The 16110-nt window shown below is 39.2% G+C and overlaps 1 protein-coding gene across 1 annotated transcript in view; it reads right to left on the bottom strand.

The window, feature by feature from the left end:
* Positions 1–8048, bottom strand: part of wdr41 (WD repeat domain 41) — a 56853-nt gene extending 48805 nt beyond the window's left edge. Inside the window, exon 1 of the mRNA XM_060935713.1 lies at positions 7876–8048. The gene's annotated coding sequence lies outside the window, so the exon portion shown is untranslated. The remainder of the gene's footprint in view (positions 1–7875) is intronic.
* Between the last annotated feature and the right edge of the window lie 8062 nt (positions 8049–16110).

Genomic DNA, 16110 nt, shown 5'->3' with positions numbered 1-16110 from the left:
CTCTTCAGCGTATACTGCAAGAAAATACGGGTAACAAAGAAATCACCGACAGATCAAGAGACGGAGCATTCAACTGAGCTTCAGGTACGGTTGACTATACTCCAGATAAGACTATACTACTCAGAACATTTTGCATGAAATTCACTTATTTGAAATGTCCGAAGTTTTCCTTCATGGTTGTTTCAGTGTCCTTTTCATTTATGTGCTAGGAATGTGAATTGCCTGGAAAGAGGGATATTGCTGTGCAAACAGATGCAGTCAGTGTTGAAATCCTTCTCTTCCAAGACAAGATTATCCAGTGTTCTTTGTTGAGAGATGAAAATGTCTCATTAGATGATTCATTTGAACTCTACTAGCAAAACCATGATGTAAGCAGAAGATATAAACAGCTGAGCTGCTCCAAGCTTCCACTACGCCACGTCATCGCATACATCACTTCCGTGAGAGGCCCATCTGGAATTTTAATAAAAATCTATTTTTCTAGAACACTATTTGGTCTTCAAAAATTAATGTTTGACTGTTGAAATCTATGAATACTTTTACTCAAGACCAAGACAATCTACATAATTGCGTACTTCCAACTTTGTAGCTACAGTTTGGGGAAGAACCCCATATGGGTGTGAAGGTAAAAGGTCCACATACTTTTGGCCAAATACTGTATATCCACGCATTTCCTGATATCCCATATGCAATGTATGAAATGTGTTTGCACTGAAAATTAAAATACAACCTCAAATCAGAACAGGTTGGGACAGTATGGAAAATACAAATAAAAAAAAAAAGGCAGTGATTTTTAAAATTTACTTTGACTTGTATTTCATTGCAGATATTACGAAACCAAGTTATTTCATCTTTTGTCTGGTCAACTTCATTTGATTCGTTATACATCCTTTCCTGCGTTTCAGGCCTGCAACACATTCCAAAAAAAGTTGGGACGGGGGCAATTTAGGACTAGTAATGAGGTAAAACAATGAAATAATAAATGTGACTTGAAACGGGTGATGTCAACAGGTGACTGTAATCATGATTTGGTACAAAATCAGTGTCCAAGATGGACCCAGGATCTCCAGTCTGACAACAAACGCATGAGAAAATTATTGAAACGTATAAAAACAATGTTCCTCAAAGAAAGATAGGAAGGGATTTCGATATTACACCCGCTATGGGGCATACCTTCACATAATTCAAGGAATCTGGTGGAATTTCGGTGTGTAAAGGGCGCAAGCCTAAGCTGAACACCTAGGAGTTCTGATCCCTCAGATGGCACTGAATCAAGAACCGTCATTCATCTTTAGCTGAAATAGCCACACGGGCTCAGGATTATTTTGGCAAACCTTTGTCAGGCTTTACAATATAGAATTACATCCACAAATGCCAGTTAAAACTTTACTGTGCAAAAAGAATGCTTTATTTATGTTAACGGTGTCCAGAAGTGCAGTTGACCTCTCTGGGATTTTTGGTATTTGGGTATTCTAGTATTCCAAGTCTTTTTTTTTTTTAAGAAATGGAGGCCGTGTGCTCCAGACCAAAGATGAAAAGGACCATCCAGACTATTACCAGCAAGAAGTCCAAAAGCCAGGGTCTGTCATGGTATGGGGTTGTGTCAGTGCCCTTGGCAAAGGTAACTTACACTTCTGTGATGGCAGCATTAATGCAGAAAAGTACACTCAGATTTCAAAGCAACATATGCTGCCTTCAAGACAACATCTTTTCCAGGGATATTTCAACAAGACAATGCAAAACCACATTCTGCACACATTACAAAGGCATGGCTGGGGAAGGAGAGGGTGCCTGTCCTCTCTGTCCACAACTGAGATCATGTGGCAAATTTTGAAACAAAAACATGACAACAACCCTGTACTGCTGCACACCTTAAAGTGCTGATGACACATTTTTGACATCTTTGGCGATGTTTTATAACATAAAAAGTAATTCCTGATGATCCATATATTAATTCACAAAGGCGCCTATTTTACAAGTTATGATAAAAAACGCGTCTATTTGGGCAAATTTGACGGGGCTGCAGCACCCAGGAGACAAAAGAGGAGGAGGAGCTATATGACGTCAGCGAAAGAACCTTACTCCTAACTTACCAGTTTGTTCTTGATGCGGCAGGTGTTCAATTTATCATTATTAGTATTTTTATTAGACATTATTATAATATATTTTATATATATACACACACACACATATATATATGTGTGTGTGTGTATATATGTACATATATATATATATATATATATATATATATATATATATATATTAGTTATTATGCCTTCGCGTTGTGTTGCCGGCTTTTGCTCCAAAACCCACAAGGATGGGGTAAGTTTATTCAAGTTTCCCAGAGATCCCGAGCTGCATGTGAAGTGGGTGAAGCAAGTCAGGCGCACTCGTAACAAGTGGGAACCCTCACCAACATCCGTCCTGTGCTCTGAACACTTCGATTTGGATTGTTTTGACACCCTTCCCAGCTTAAAAGAATCTCTTGGGTGTTCAGTTCAGCACAAATGTGTGCTGCTACCATCAGCAGTGCCTACAGTATTCCGGAGGGGGTCTACTAGTAGCTATGCCGGATCCAGCAGTCGCCTGGGACAAGGCGACTCCTCCAAAGACAGTCCTCCTGTCAGAACATGTGTTGAGAAACGACATAAGATAAAGGTACGTAGAGCTATAGAGTGCTCCGACATGATGCTAAAAATAGTAACCATGCGGTCCGCGCGGCCATCTTGGAAGTGACTCGCTCCAGAGCGCTCATAGAGTACACATCATAGAGTACACATTCATGATAATCATAAATGTAATCATAAAGTCGGCGTGATATCAGTCATGTATTTGCTTGTGAAAGCTTGCGGCTTTCATGTAACTGCCGCCTAGCAACGAGAGGCAAAGGGTAAAGAGGGTAGGCTATCATAGATTCTATTCGGAAGAGATCAATACATGATTGCTTAAAAATTAGGTATTTTAACAATTTGCATCTGTTTTGTGATTATCGTGACACTTGTGTGTTATATAGAACTGTATGTCTTATCAGCACATCGAGGATCTTCCACCGGAGGCTTTAGCAAGTACTCGTAGCAACACTACACTTTACCCTTTGCCATGCGTTGCAAGTACCCCGATGACCGACTTCAAGAATATGTAGAAAAAAATTAGAAATTATACTTTCCAAAAGTCATTTGAGCTTAGTGTATTGCATTTCCATTTATATTGTAGGTTCTTGCTGATGTTTTTACGGAGTATGATGCAGCTGCTGAATCAGAAGCTGCAGAGTTTGTATGTACTAGTTGTGAACATTCACATTATTATCAATCTCATTTATTTAAAATCAGATAAAATCATGCCATCATGATCACTGCTTAAAGTACCAGTATTTGGTTGCTGAAGAGCTAGCACTAGAGAGTTCACTGGCGTTTTCATGCACCATTTCCATTGAGTAGAACAGCCAGTGAACCGCAGCGTGTTCTTCCGCTGACGTCACAACATGGCCGCGAGCCATGGACCCAGTTTTCTTGCACTGTGCAATTAAAAGTTGGATATTCGAGTAACAACAGCTTCTTTTCACGTAATTATAACAGAAATCTAACATCTTTGCCATGTTGTATAGTTTATTTAAGAAATTGCATAGAGTCATGTTCGTGTCATCAGCACTTTAAGACTTGTTTAAGGAAAAATGGGACAAAATAACACCTGAAACACTTCATCGCTTGGTGTCTTCAGTCCGTCCCAACTTTATTTAAATGTGTTGCAAGAATCAAAAGTGGAAAAAAAAAAGTGTTTATTTTTGGGGGAAAAAAGCCCAAAAGTCATGAGGTAAAACATCAAATGTAGTGTTGTATTGTTTTGAGTGCAATACAGGTCAAAGATTACTTGCAGATCATTATTTTCAGTTTCAACATGATTCCAAAAAAGTTGGGACAAAGTACAAATTGTAAATAAAAATGGGATGCAATAATTTACAAATCTCAAAAACTGATATTGTATTCACAATAGAACATAGACAACATATCAAATGTCGAAAGTGAGACATTTTGAAATTTCATGCCAAATATTGGCTCATTTGAAATTTCATGACAGCAACACATCTCAAAAAAGTTGGGACAGGGGCAATAAGAGGCTGGAAAAGTTAAAGGTACAAAAAAGGAACAGCTGGAGGACCAAATTGTAACTCATTAGGTCAAATGGCAATAAGCCATTAACATGACTGGGTATAAAAAGAGCATCTTGGAGTGGCAGTGGCTCTCAGAAGTAAAGATGGGAAGAGGATCACCAATCCCCCTAATTCTGCACCGACAAATAGTGGAGCAATATCAGAAAGGAGTTCGACGGTGTAAAATTGCAAAGAGTTTGAACATATCATCATCTACAGTGCATAATATCATCAAAAGATTCAGAGAATCTGGAAGAATCTCTGTGCGCAAGTGTCAAGGCCGGAAAACCATACTGGGTGCCTGTGATCTTCAGGCCCTTAGACGGCACTGCATCACATACAGGCATACTTCTGTATTGGAAATCACACAATGGGCTCAGGAATATTTCCAGAGAACATTATCTGTGAACACAATTCACTGTGCCATCCACCATTGCCAGCTAAAACTCTATAGTTCAAAGAAGTCGTCGTATCTAAACAGGATCCAGAAGCGCAGATGTCTTCTCTGAGCCAAGACTCATTTAAAATGGACTGTGGCAAAGTGGAAAACTGTTCTGTGGTCAGACGAATCAAAATTTGAAGTTCTTTATGGAAATCAAGGACGCCGTGTCATTCGGACTAAAGAGGAGAAGGATGACCCAAGTTGTTATCGGCGCTCAGTTCAGAAGCCTGCATCTCTGATGGTATGGGATGGCATTAGTGCGTGTGGCATGGGCAGCTTACACATCTGGAAAGACACCATCAATGCTGAAAGGTATATCCAGGTTCTAGAGCAACATATGCTCCCATCCAGACGACGTCTCTTTCAGGGAAGACCTTGCATTTTCCAACATGACAATGCCAAACCACATACTGCATCAATTACAGCATCATGGCTGCGTAGAAGAAGGGTCCGGGTACTGAACTGGCCAGCCTGCAGTCCAGATCTTTCACCCATAGAAAACATTTGGTGCATCATAAAACGGAAGATACGACAAAAAAGACCCAAGACAGTTGAGCAACTAGAATCCTACATTAGACAAGAATGGGTTAACATTCCTATCCCTAAACTTGAGCAACTTGTCTCCTCAGTCCCCAGACGTTTACAGACTGTTGTAAAGAGAAAAGGGGATGTCTCACAGTGGTAAACATGGCCTTGTCCCAACTTTTTTGAGCTGTGTTGTTGTCATGAAATTTAAAAATCACCTAATTTTTCTCTTTAAATGATACATTTTCTCAGTTTAAACATTTGATGTCATCTATGTTCTATTCTGAATAAAATATGGAATTTTGAAACTTCCACATCATTGCATTCCGTTTTTATTTACAATTTGTACTTTGTCCCAACTTTTTTTGGAATCGGGGTTTTATATATATAATATATATATATATATATATATACACACACACACACACACACACACACACACAGACAACCGGTCAAAAGTTTTAGAACAACCCAATTTTTCCAGTTATTTATTGCAATTCAAGTCGTTCAACTCCAATGAATAGCTTGAAATGGTACAAAGGTAGGTGCTGAACTGTCAGAGGTGGTTTAAAAAAAAAAGGGGGGGAAGGTTACCCAAAACTGAAAAATAATGTAAATTTCAGAATTATACAAAAAGGCCTCTTTCAGGGAACATGCAATGGGTTAACAATTTAAAGCTGTTCTGCAGCAATGAAGGTTGATCAAGCCTTGAAAGCTGGTGCTACTCATTCCTATAGGTGTTCCAACTTTTCTTGATTGCTCACAACCCTCTCTGTCTGCATAAAAGCAGTGTTGGAACACACTGTGGTACCATACCCTCGTGAGCATCAGTTGAACAGTATTGTACTGCAGAAAGTAGTGTGTTGCTACAAAAATGGCGAGGAAAAAGGCAATTAACAATGGAAGAGAGACAGACCATCATAACACTTAAAAATGTCGGTCTTTCCTACAGAGAAATTGCCAAGAAAGTCAAGGTGTCAGTGAGTACAGTTTTCTTCACCATCAAAAGCCACTCAGAAACTGGGGGAAACTCTGACAGGAAGAGGTCTGGCAGACCCAAAGCCACAACTGAATCGGAGGACAAATTTCTGAGAGTTAACAGCTTGCATGGTAGGCGGCTCACAGGACAACAGCTTCAAGCACAGCTTAATAGTGGTCGTAGTAAGCAAATCTCAGTTTCGACTGTGAAGAGAAGACTTCGAGCTGCGACGAGTTGCAGCAAGAAAGCCATTGCGAAGACGTCAGAATAAGACAAAGAGGCTTGCCTGGGCCATGAAACACCGCCACTGGACTACTGAAGACTGGAAGAAGGTATTATGGACTGATGAATCAAAATTTGAAATCTTCGGTTCATCACGCAGGATCTTTATATGCCATCAAGTAGGCGAAAGGATGGTTCCACAGTGTGTGACATCAACTGTTAGACATGGAGGAGGAAGTGTGATGGTCTGGGGCTGTTTTGCTGGATCCAGGGTCGGTGACTTGTACAGAGTGAGAGGCACCCTGAACCAAAACGGCTACCACAGCATTCTGCAGAGCCATGCAATACCCTCTGGTATGCGCCTAGTTGGTCAGGGGTTCATCCTACAACAAGATAATGACCCAAAACATAAGTCAGAACTACCTCAGGAAAAAAAGAACAAGATGGTAAGCTTGAAAACATGGAGTGGCCAGCACAGTCTCCAGACTTAAACCCCATCGAGCTGGTTTGGGATGAACTGGACAGAAAAGTGAAAGCAAAGCAACCTACAAGTGCTACACATTTATGGGAACTTCTGCAACAGATTTGGGAAGAACTTTCTGAAGAATATTTGATTTCTATTGTAGAAAGAATGCCACGAGTGTGTTCAGCTGTTATATCTGCCAAAGGTGGCTACTTTGATGAGTCAAAAGTTTAGAATACATTTTGGTCTATAAATTGAGTCCATGATTTCTTTTTTTAACTCCAATTACTTATTTGTACTATGATTTCATTTCAGAGTGCAATGAGACATTAAACTGAATAGTTTCCAATAAAAAACTGGAAAATTTGGGGTGTTCTAAATCTTTGGACCGGTAGTGTGTGTGTGTACACTACCGTTCAAAAGTTTGGGGTCACTTTGAAATGTCCTTATTTTTGAAAGAAAAGCACTGTTCTTTTCAATGAAGATCACTTTAAACTAATCAGAAATACACTCTATATATTGCTAATGTGGTAAATGACTATTCTAGCTAAATTCTACTAAATGTCTGGTTTTTGGTGCAATATCTCCATAGGTGTATAGAGGCCCATTTCCAGCAACTCTCACTCCAGTGTTCTAATGGTACAATGTGTTTGCTCATTGCCTCAGAAGGCTAATGGATGATTAGAAAACCCTTGTACAATCATGTTAGCACAGCTGAAAACAGTTTAGCTCTTTAGAGAAGCTATAAAACTGACCTTCCTTTCAGCAGATTGAGTTTCTGGAGCATCACATTTGTGGGGTCGATTAAATGCTCAAAATGGCCAGAAAAATGTCTTGACTATATTTTCTATTCATTTTACAACTTATGGTGGTAAATAAAAGTGTGACCTTTTCATGGAAAACACAAAATTGTCTGGGTGACCCCAAACTTTTGAACGGTAATGTGTATATATATATATATATATATATATATATATATATATATATAATATAAATATTATGGACAACAAATGGATAGGAGCACTGTTTGTTTACAGCAGCATGAAGCCATTTTAGACAGACCCGAACCACTGCAAGCCCCCAAAACACAAACACACCTTCACTAAATCCGGAGACGGTCGTCCAGCGTCTGTGTCACAGATATTTTAGCCACTTACTTATCCATTCATATTTTAACCCCCTAATTTAAAAGGAAACACGCACAACGAGCTCAACAAAAACGGTATAACTACAGTCCAGTCCAAATTTCCTGAATTTCTCAACATTGCAATTCACCATAACAATGTCTGTCAAAATAAAAGTCCTTTTATGACCATATAGGAACCAGACCGGGTGGTGCAACGGAGTGGTTTCCTCACTGGGTGCTTCCTTTGTTTTCTTCTGATCTGGGTTAAAAATATCATTAGTGTGGTGATTTTATATCCTTAATGTAACCACACACATATGTAACTATGCATACATGCACATTCACACCTACGGTCAATTTAGAGTCACCAGTTAACCTAACCTGCATGTCTTTGGACTGTGGGGGAAACCGGAGCACCCAGAGGAAACCCACGGGGAGAACATACAAACTCCACACAGAAAGGTCCCCGTCGGCCACTGGGCTCAAACCCAGCACCTTCTTGCTGTGAGGCAACAGCGCTAACCACTACACCACCGTGCTGCCCCGATGTCATCATATAAGCAATAATTTGGTTTATGATGACTGTATTTTGATTCAAAGCCAGTCATGTTGATTTTCAGTAAAGAGTTAATGAAGTTGATATTACAAATAGATTGGTCAAAAGCTTTATATTGTTAATGGAACCCTGAAGCATGTGTTGAACTAGAAATAACCTTAAATCAGAGCCAAGTCTTATTTGAATGCATATTATTATTATATATATTACTTGTCTGGCTTTACTTACAAGTGTCCATCCATTATCTGTAGTCGCTTTATACTGTTCTACAGGGTTGCAGGCAAGCTGGAGCCTATCCCAGCTGACTATGGGTGAGAGGCAGGGTACACCCTGGACAAGTTGCCAGGTCATCACAGAGCTGACACACAGACACAAACAACCATTCACACTCACATTCACACCTACGGTCAATTTAGAGTCACCAGTTAACCTAACCTGCATGCCTTTGGACTGTGAGGGAAACCGGAGGAAACCCACGCAGACACGGGGAGAACATGCAAACTGCACACAGAAAGGCCCTCGTCGGCCGCTGGGCTCGAACCCAGGACCTTCTTGCTGTGAGGCGACAGTGCTAACCACTACACCACCATGCCACCTACTTACAAGTACAACCCTGATTCCAAAAAAGTTGGGACAAAGTACAAATTGTAAATAAAAACGGAATGCAATGATGTGGAAGTTTCAAAATTCCATATTTTATTCAGAATAGAACATAGATGACATATCAAATGTTTAAACTGAGAAAATGTATCATCTCATCTCATTATCTCTAGCCGCTTTATCCTTCTACAGGGTCGCAGTCAAGCTGGAGCCTATCCCAGCTGACTACGGGCGAAAGGCGGGGTACACCCTGGACAAGTCGCCAGGTCATCACAGGGCTGACACATGGACACAGACAACCATTCACACTCACATTCACACCTACGGTCAATTTAGAGTCACCAGTTAACCTCACCTGCATGTCTTTGGACTGTGGGGGAAACCGGAGCACCTGGAGGAAACCCACGCGGACACGGGGAGAACATGCAAACTCTGCACAGAAAGGCCCTCGCCGGCCACGGGGCTCGAACCCGGACCTTCTTCCTGTGAGGCGACAGCGCTAACCACTACACCACCGTGCCGCCCAGAAAATGTATCATTTAAAGAGAAAAATTAAGTGATTTTAAATTTCATGACAACAACACATCTCAAAAAAGTTGGGACAAGGCCATGTTTACCACTGTGAGACATCCCCTTTTCTCTTTACAACAGTCTGTAAACGTCTGGGGACTGAGGAGACAAGTTGCTCAAGTTTAGGGATAGGAATGTTAATCCATTCTTGTCTAATGTAGGATTCTAGTTGCTCAACTGTCTTAGGTCTTTTTTGTCGTATCTTCCGTTTTATGAAGCGCCAAATGTTTTCTATGGGTGAAAGATCTGGACTGCAGGCTGGCCAGTTCAGTACCCGGACCCTTCTTCTACGCAGCCATGATGCTGTAATTGATGTAGTATTTGGTTTGGCATTGTCATGTTGGAAAATGTAAGGTCTTCCCTGAAAGAGCCGTCATCTGGATGGGAGCATATGTTGCTCTAGAACCTGGATATACCTTTCAGCATTGATGATGTCTTTCCAGATGTGTAAGCTGCCCATGCCACATGATTTTCATCCCAGCTGCTTAACAATTTGCAGCAAAATTTCAGATGGACCTTCAATGCTCATATTATTTCTAAAAATATATTCTATTAACAGGAAATGTGAGATCACCCTAATATCTACAGGAGCATATACTGCACTTTGAGGGGTTTTCTGTCACCAGCTGTAATTTGGTATGTGTCCTCCTCTGCAATGTAAGAGTCAGTCTAAAATAAAAATGAATAGACACCAACAAATACATCCTGGGAATACACCATTCCAGTGCATCACTGGGCACCATTCATCACATATTCACACAGTCATTGGGATTTTCTAATAGCCAATCCAACTACTGGCAAATCTTCTCAAAATCTTGCGTTTTTATTTTTTAAACAGTGGCTCTACAACTAGTTCCCAGCAGACATTTTTCTCTGTTGTGTGGTCATATTATTTTAACCTAATTTCACAGATGTGAAGGGTGGTTTATATTAATCTTTTTTTTAGCAAAGAGTGTAGGGGGAGTACCTTATTGTACATTTGTTGAAGATTACACATTACAAATAGGCAGTATAAGTAGTTAGCAGTGGTAGTTAGAAAGTTAGTAGCAGTAGTTAATAATGTAGTAACTTTTGTAAATGAATCAAGCTGTAGTTTACAAAATAAAATACAGTAATATGATCATCTTGTGTGTGGTTGTAAGTTAATCTTATCTGTTGTTGTACCTGAAACCCAGAGCCATGCTGTTATAGAAAATGAATCAATGGCTTCTGAGCCATCAAATTTCAGAATTCAGTATTGCTGTGCTATTTAAGTTATCTAGAATACCTTTATTTTCTAACTAAATACCTAGATGCCTTTAAGTCACAGGCTGAACATATTTATCAGGCACTGTGTTCATGTTCAGCTGTAGCTGCATTAAGGGTAAGTTTGAATATTTATTAATGTATATTTATATTACAACCCTGTTTCCAAAAAAGTTGGGATGCTGTGTTAAATATAAATAAAAACAGAATGTGATGATTTGCAAATCATGGAAGCCCTATGTTTTGTTAAAAATAGTACAAAGACAATATATCAAATGTTGTTTTTGAAAATATATGCTTATTTTTAATTTAGTGCCAGCAACATGTTTCAAAAAAGTTGGGACAGGGGCACCAAAAGTCTGGAAAAGTTGTGTAATGTTTAAAATAATAATAATAATGGCGGCACAGTGTGTAGTGGTTAGCACTGTCGCCTCACAGCAAGAAGGTCCTGGGTTCGAGCCCAGCGGCCGACGAGGGCCTTTCTGTGTGGAGTTTGCCTGTTCTCCCTGTGTCCGCGTGGGTTTCCTCCGGGTGCTCCGGTTTCCCCCACACTCCAAAGACATGCAGGTTAGGTTAACTGGTGACTCTAAATTGACCATGAGTGTGAATGGTTGTCTGTGTCTATGTGTCAGCCCTGTGATGACCTGGCGACTTGTCCAGGGTGTGCCCCGCCTTTCGCCCGTAGTCAGCTGGGATGGGCTCCAGCTTGCCTGCGACCCTGTAGGACAGGATAAAAGCGGCTAGAGATAATGAGATGATGAGAATAATAATAATAATAATAATAATTAGGTTAATTGGCAACAGGTCAGTTGGCATAGGTAGGCTTACCACCAATTCTCTGCAACTGGGTCCTGGACTTTTTAACAGGCAGACCCCAGTCAGTCAGGCTGGGGAACAACATTTCCAAAACAATAACCATATGATATATAAACATTTTGGAGCAATATGATGCCATCTTTTTCAGGAAAGGTCTTGGTTATTTCAGTAAGACAATTCCAAACTGCATTCTGCACATATTAAAATTGCATGGCTCTGTAGCAAAAGAGTGGAGGTGCTAAACTGGCCTGCTTGCAGTCCGGACCTGTCTCCCATTGAAAACATTTGCATTATGAAGCACAAACTATGACAAAGGATACCTCAAACAGTTGAACAAATGAATCAGTTTCAACATTTGATATGTTGTTTTTGTACTCTTTTCAATGAAATATAGGGTTTCCATGATTTGCAAATCATTGCATTCTGTTTTTATTTATATTTTACACAGTTTCCCAAGTTTTTTTGGAATTGGGTTTGTAGTTAAAACACCAATATCCATATTGGGAATACAGGAACACACACACACACACACACACACACACACACACACACACACACACACTGCATGTTGTACAATAGTAATGACAAAAATGAATAATAACAGTGAGAACATATATTGAAAGAAAGAAATTGTAACACTGTTAAACAGACAGCAGTGATTTTTGATGATTATACAACAAATTATTTCAAATGTAAATTATGTTTTTTAAAGAACTATAAAATCGGTAAATACATCAAAAATGTATATACATAATATTTGATAAAATATCGTAAATGATTAGGAACCCCTGTGTTAAAGTTCACACACAGAAAATATGTCTTTTAATTATATAAGTTACATATTTAACAGTCATTCCACAAAACCGAGTTATATATGAGCTGATAGCTGACAAGGTGTGTGGTGCCGAGCTGGCTATAAGCCATGTATGATGAGATTGAGTGGAATAACTGTTTTATTCTATCAACATTCACTGGATTTTGAGAAGCAGAGCATTTTTCTTTTTTGCAAATTCAATAAATAAAAACTTTATATACTGTAAAACGTCCAACAAAATAATTTCTGCTTAGAATGTAAACAAACCTGTGAAATGACAGTAGCAATTTGTGAAAAATGCTATAATAATAATTCTTGAAAAATAAAAAAGATACTTTTATTCCATATTTTGTTGCTTTTTTGTATTTTGGGGGGTTTTGTTTTCGAATAGAGTTTTTATTTTATCCTTGGCTGGTTCAGCAACACACGCCGCCATTTTGTTTTTCTCTACTCATGGTATATGAGCTCATACTCTAGTTGTAGAGTAGCCAATCAGAACACATGATTGCTCATATCCAGTGAATGTGGATAGAATAAAATGCATTATTTCCCAGATAGCAAACTGATGTTGGCCCATCATTGACCCAACACTGGCACAAATGTTGTATAGAGAGCCAACATAGCCACGCAAATTTGACTTTGGACCAAGATCTAGTATACTAGCCTCTTGTATTATAACTGTAGACACTGACTGGTGTGTCTGGGTGAGCCAAACACTGCACCTCTCACAATAACCATTGCTACAGTGACTGCTAAATACACATGTAATATGCTATCAGCAATGACAGTGACACATAATCTGCACTAATCCTTGACAGATGATGATGACTCATTTTGAGAGGTTCAAACAGATTATGAAATAAATTTATAATAACCAGAAAATATGTGCATGTACATTTATTGATTGGACAGATGCTTTTGTACAACTGAGCTAAATTACAGCTTTGACTAGTCTTTTGTATTTCACAATTTGGACAGGATTTAAGAAATTAATTAGACTTGCCATGTGGTGTGAAAAATCCCTAAGGGTAGCATAATTTTGTCTATAGGTGTGTAAACTATGCGACAATATAATATGAATGCAAAACTACATCCAACACTAAAGACACAGCTGGTAGTGTTGCTGCCTCACAGCTCCAAGGTCCCTGGTTCGATCATGATCTTGGGTTACTGTCTGTATTGACTTTTGCATGTTTATCTCGTTTACATTGGTTTCCTCCAAATCGCTGGTAATGAACTGGCTTTGCTACATTGCCCCAGATGTGAATGTGTGTTCATGGTGTCCTGTAATGACTGGTGTCTCATTCAAGATGTGTTCCTTCCCAGTGTTCCGGATCCACTATAGCTCTGACCAGGGTAAGTAAGTTACCAATGATGAATAAATGGGAAAAATTACCCAACTTTAAAGTTGTTCTACATTAGATATTATAATTTCACCCTCTTGCCTCTGTTGATAACACATAACCAAAAATACTCCACATACAGTATACATACAGTATTTAGAACGTCATTACAAATACCTTTGAAGTACTCATGAATGTATTCAACAAAACTATTTTGCACATAAACATTTATTTACAGAGTTAAACAACTGCCCTTGGGCTTCCATTATTATGAGTTTGAATTAAACAGGTTTCTGTTATTTTCAAATTACAAAAAAAGATGTCACAAGTATTGTTTGTAGTAATTACACATATGCTAGAGTTATCTACAACCCATGAGACATACTGAAAAAACTACCATTCCAGAACCTTCAGAATTTCCATGTGTTAGCTGGAAAATCTAGTTTTTACTCATGAACTTGCATTTTGTGTATTTTAAAATTATGATCAAATTTACTGTGTAATTATTCTTTCCCTTTTTTTGGAATACAACCAATATTGTTATTTAAGTTTATGATTTAAGCCTGTGCAAAGCTTGTTCTACAACCCCAATTCCAAAAAACTTGGGACAAAGTACAAATTGTAAATAAAAATGGAATGCAATAATTTACAAATCTCAAAAACTGATATTGTATTCACAATAGAACATAGACAACATATCAAATGTCGAAAGTGAGACATTTTGAAATTTCATGCCAAATATTGGCTCATTTGAAATATAATGACAGCAACACATCTCAAAAAAGTTGGGACGGGGCAATAAGAGGCTGGAAAAGTTAAAGGTACAAAAAAGGAACAGCTGGAGGACCAAATTGCAACTCATTAGGTCAACTGGCAATAGGTCATTAACATGACTGGGTATAAAAAGAGCATCTTGGAGTGGCAGCGGCTCTCAGAAGTAAAGATGGGAAGAGGATCACCAATCCCCCTAATTCTGCGCCGACAAATAGTGGAGCAATATCAGAAAGGAGTTCAACAGTGTAAAATTGCAAAGAGTTTGAACATATCATCATCTACAGTGCATAATATCATCAAAAGGATTCAGAGAATCTGGAAGAATCTCTGTGCGTAAGGGCCAAGGCCGGAAAACCATACTGGGTGCCCGTGATCTTCAGGCCCTTAGACGGTACTGCATCACATACAGGCATGCTTCTGTATTGGAAATCACAAAATGGGATCAGGAATATTTCCAGAGAACATTATCTGTGAACACAATTCACCATGCCATCCGCCATTGCCAGCTAAAACTCTATAGTTCAAAGAAGAAGCCGTATCTAAACATGATCCAGAAGCGCAGACGTCTTCTCTGGGTCAAGGCTCATTTAAAATGGACTGTGGCAAAGTGGAAAACTGTTCTGTGGTCAGACGAATCAAAATTTGAAGTTCTTTATGGAAATCAGGGATGCCGTGTCATTCGGACTAAAGAGGAGAAGGACGACCCAAGTTGTTATCAGCGCTCAGTTCAGAAGCCTGCATCTCTGATGGTATGGGGTTGCATTAGTGCGTGTGGCATGGGCAGCTTACACATCTGGAAAGACACCATCAATGCTGAAAGGTATATCCAGGTTCTAGAGCAACATATGCTCCCATCCAGACGACGTCTCTTTCAGGGAAGACCTTGCATTTTCCAACATGACAATGCCAAACCACATACTGCATCAATTACAGCATCATGGCTGCGTAGAAGAAGGGTCCAGGTACTGAACTGGCCAGCCTGCAGTCCAGATCTTTCACCAATAGAAAACATTTGGCGCATCATAAAACAGAAGATATGACAAAAAAGACCTAAGACAGTTGAGCAACTAGAATCCTACATTAGACAAGAATGGGTTAACATTCCTGTCCCTAAACTTGAGCAACTTGTCTCCTCAGTCCCCAGACGTTTACAGACTGTTGTAAAGAGAAAAGGGGATCTCACAGTGGTAAACATGGCCTTGTCCCAACTTTTTTGAGATGTGTTGTTGTCATGAAATTTAAAATCACCTAATTTTTCTCTTTAAATGATACATTTTCTCAGTTTAAACATTTGATATGTCATCTATGTTCTATTCTGAATAAAATATGGAATTTTGAAACTTCCACATCATTGCATTCCATTTTTATTTACAATTTGTACTTTGTCCCAACTTTTTTGGAATCGGGGTTGTATTTAAGATCTGCTTAAATGTTTACACCCCCACACATGCATTTTATTCCCCTGTGGGAATAGAGCTTTTGTGTGCA

The sequence above is a fragment of the Neoarius graeffei genome, chromosome 12, assembly GCF_027579695.1.
Source record: "Neoarius graeffei isolate fNeoGra1 chromosome 12, fNeoGra1.pri, whole genome shotgun sequence".
NCBI lineage: Eukaryota > Metazoa > Chordata > Actinopteri > Siluriformes > Ariidae > Neoarius > Neoarius graeffei.
The sequence above is the reverse complement of the archived record's forward strand: the minus strand, read 5'-3'. Positions and strand labels throughout refer to the sequence as shown.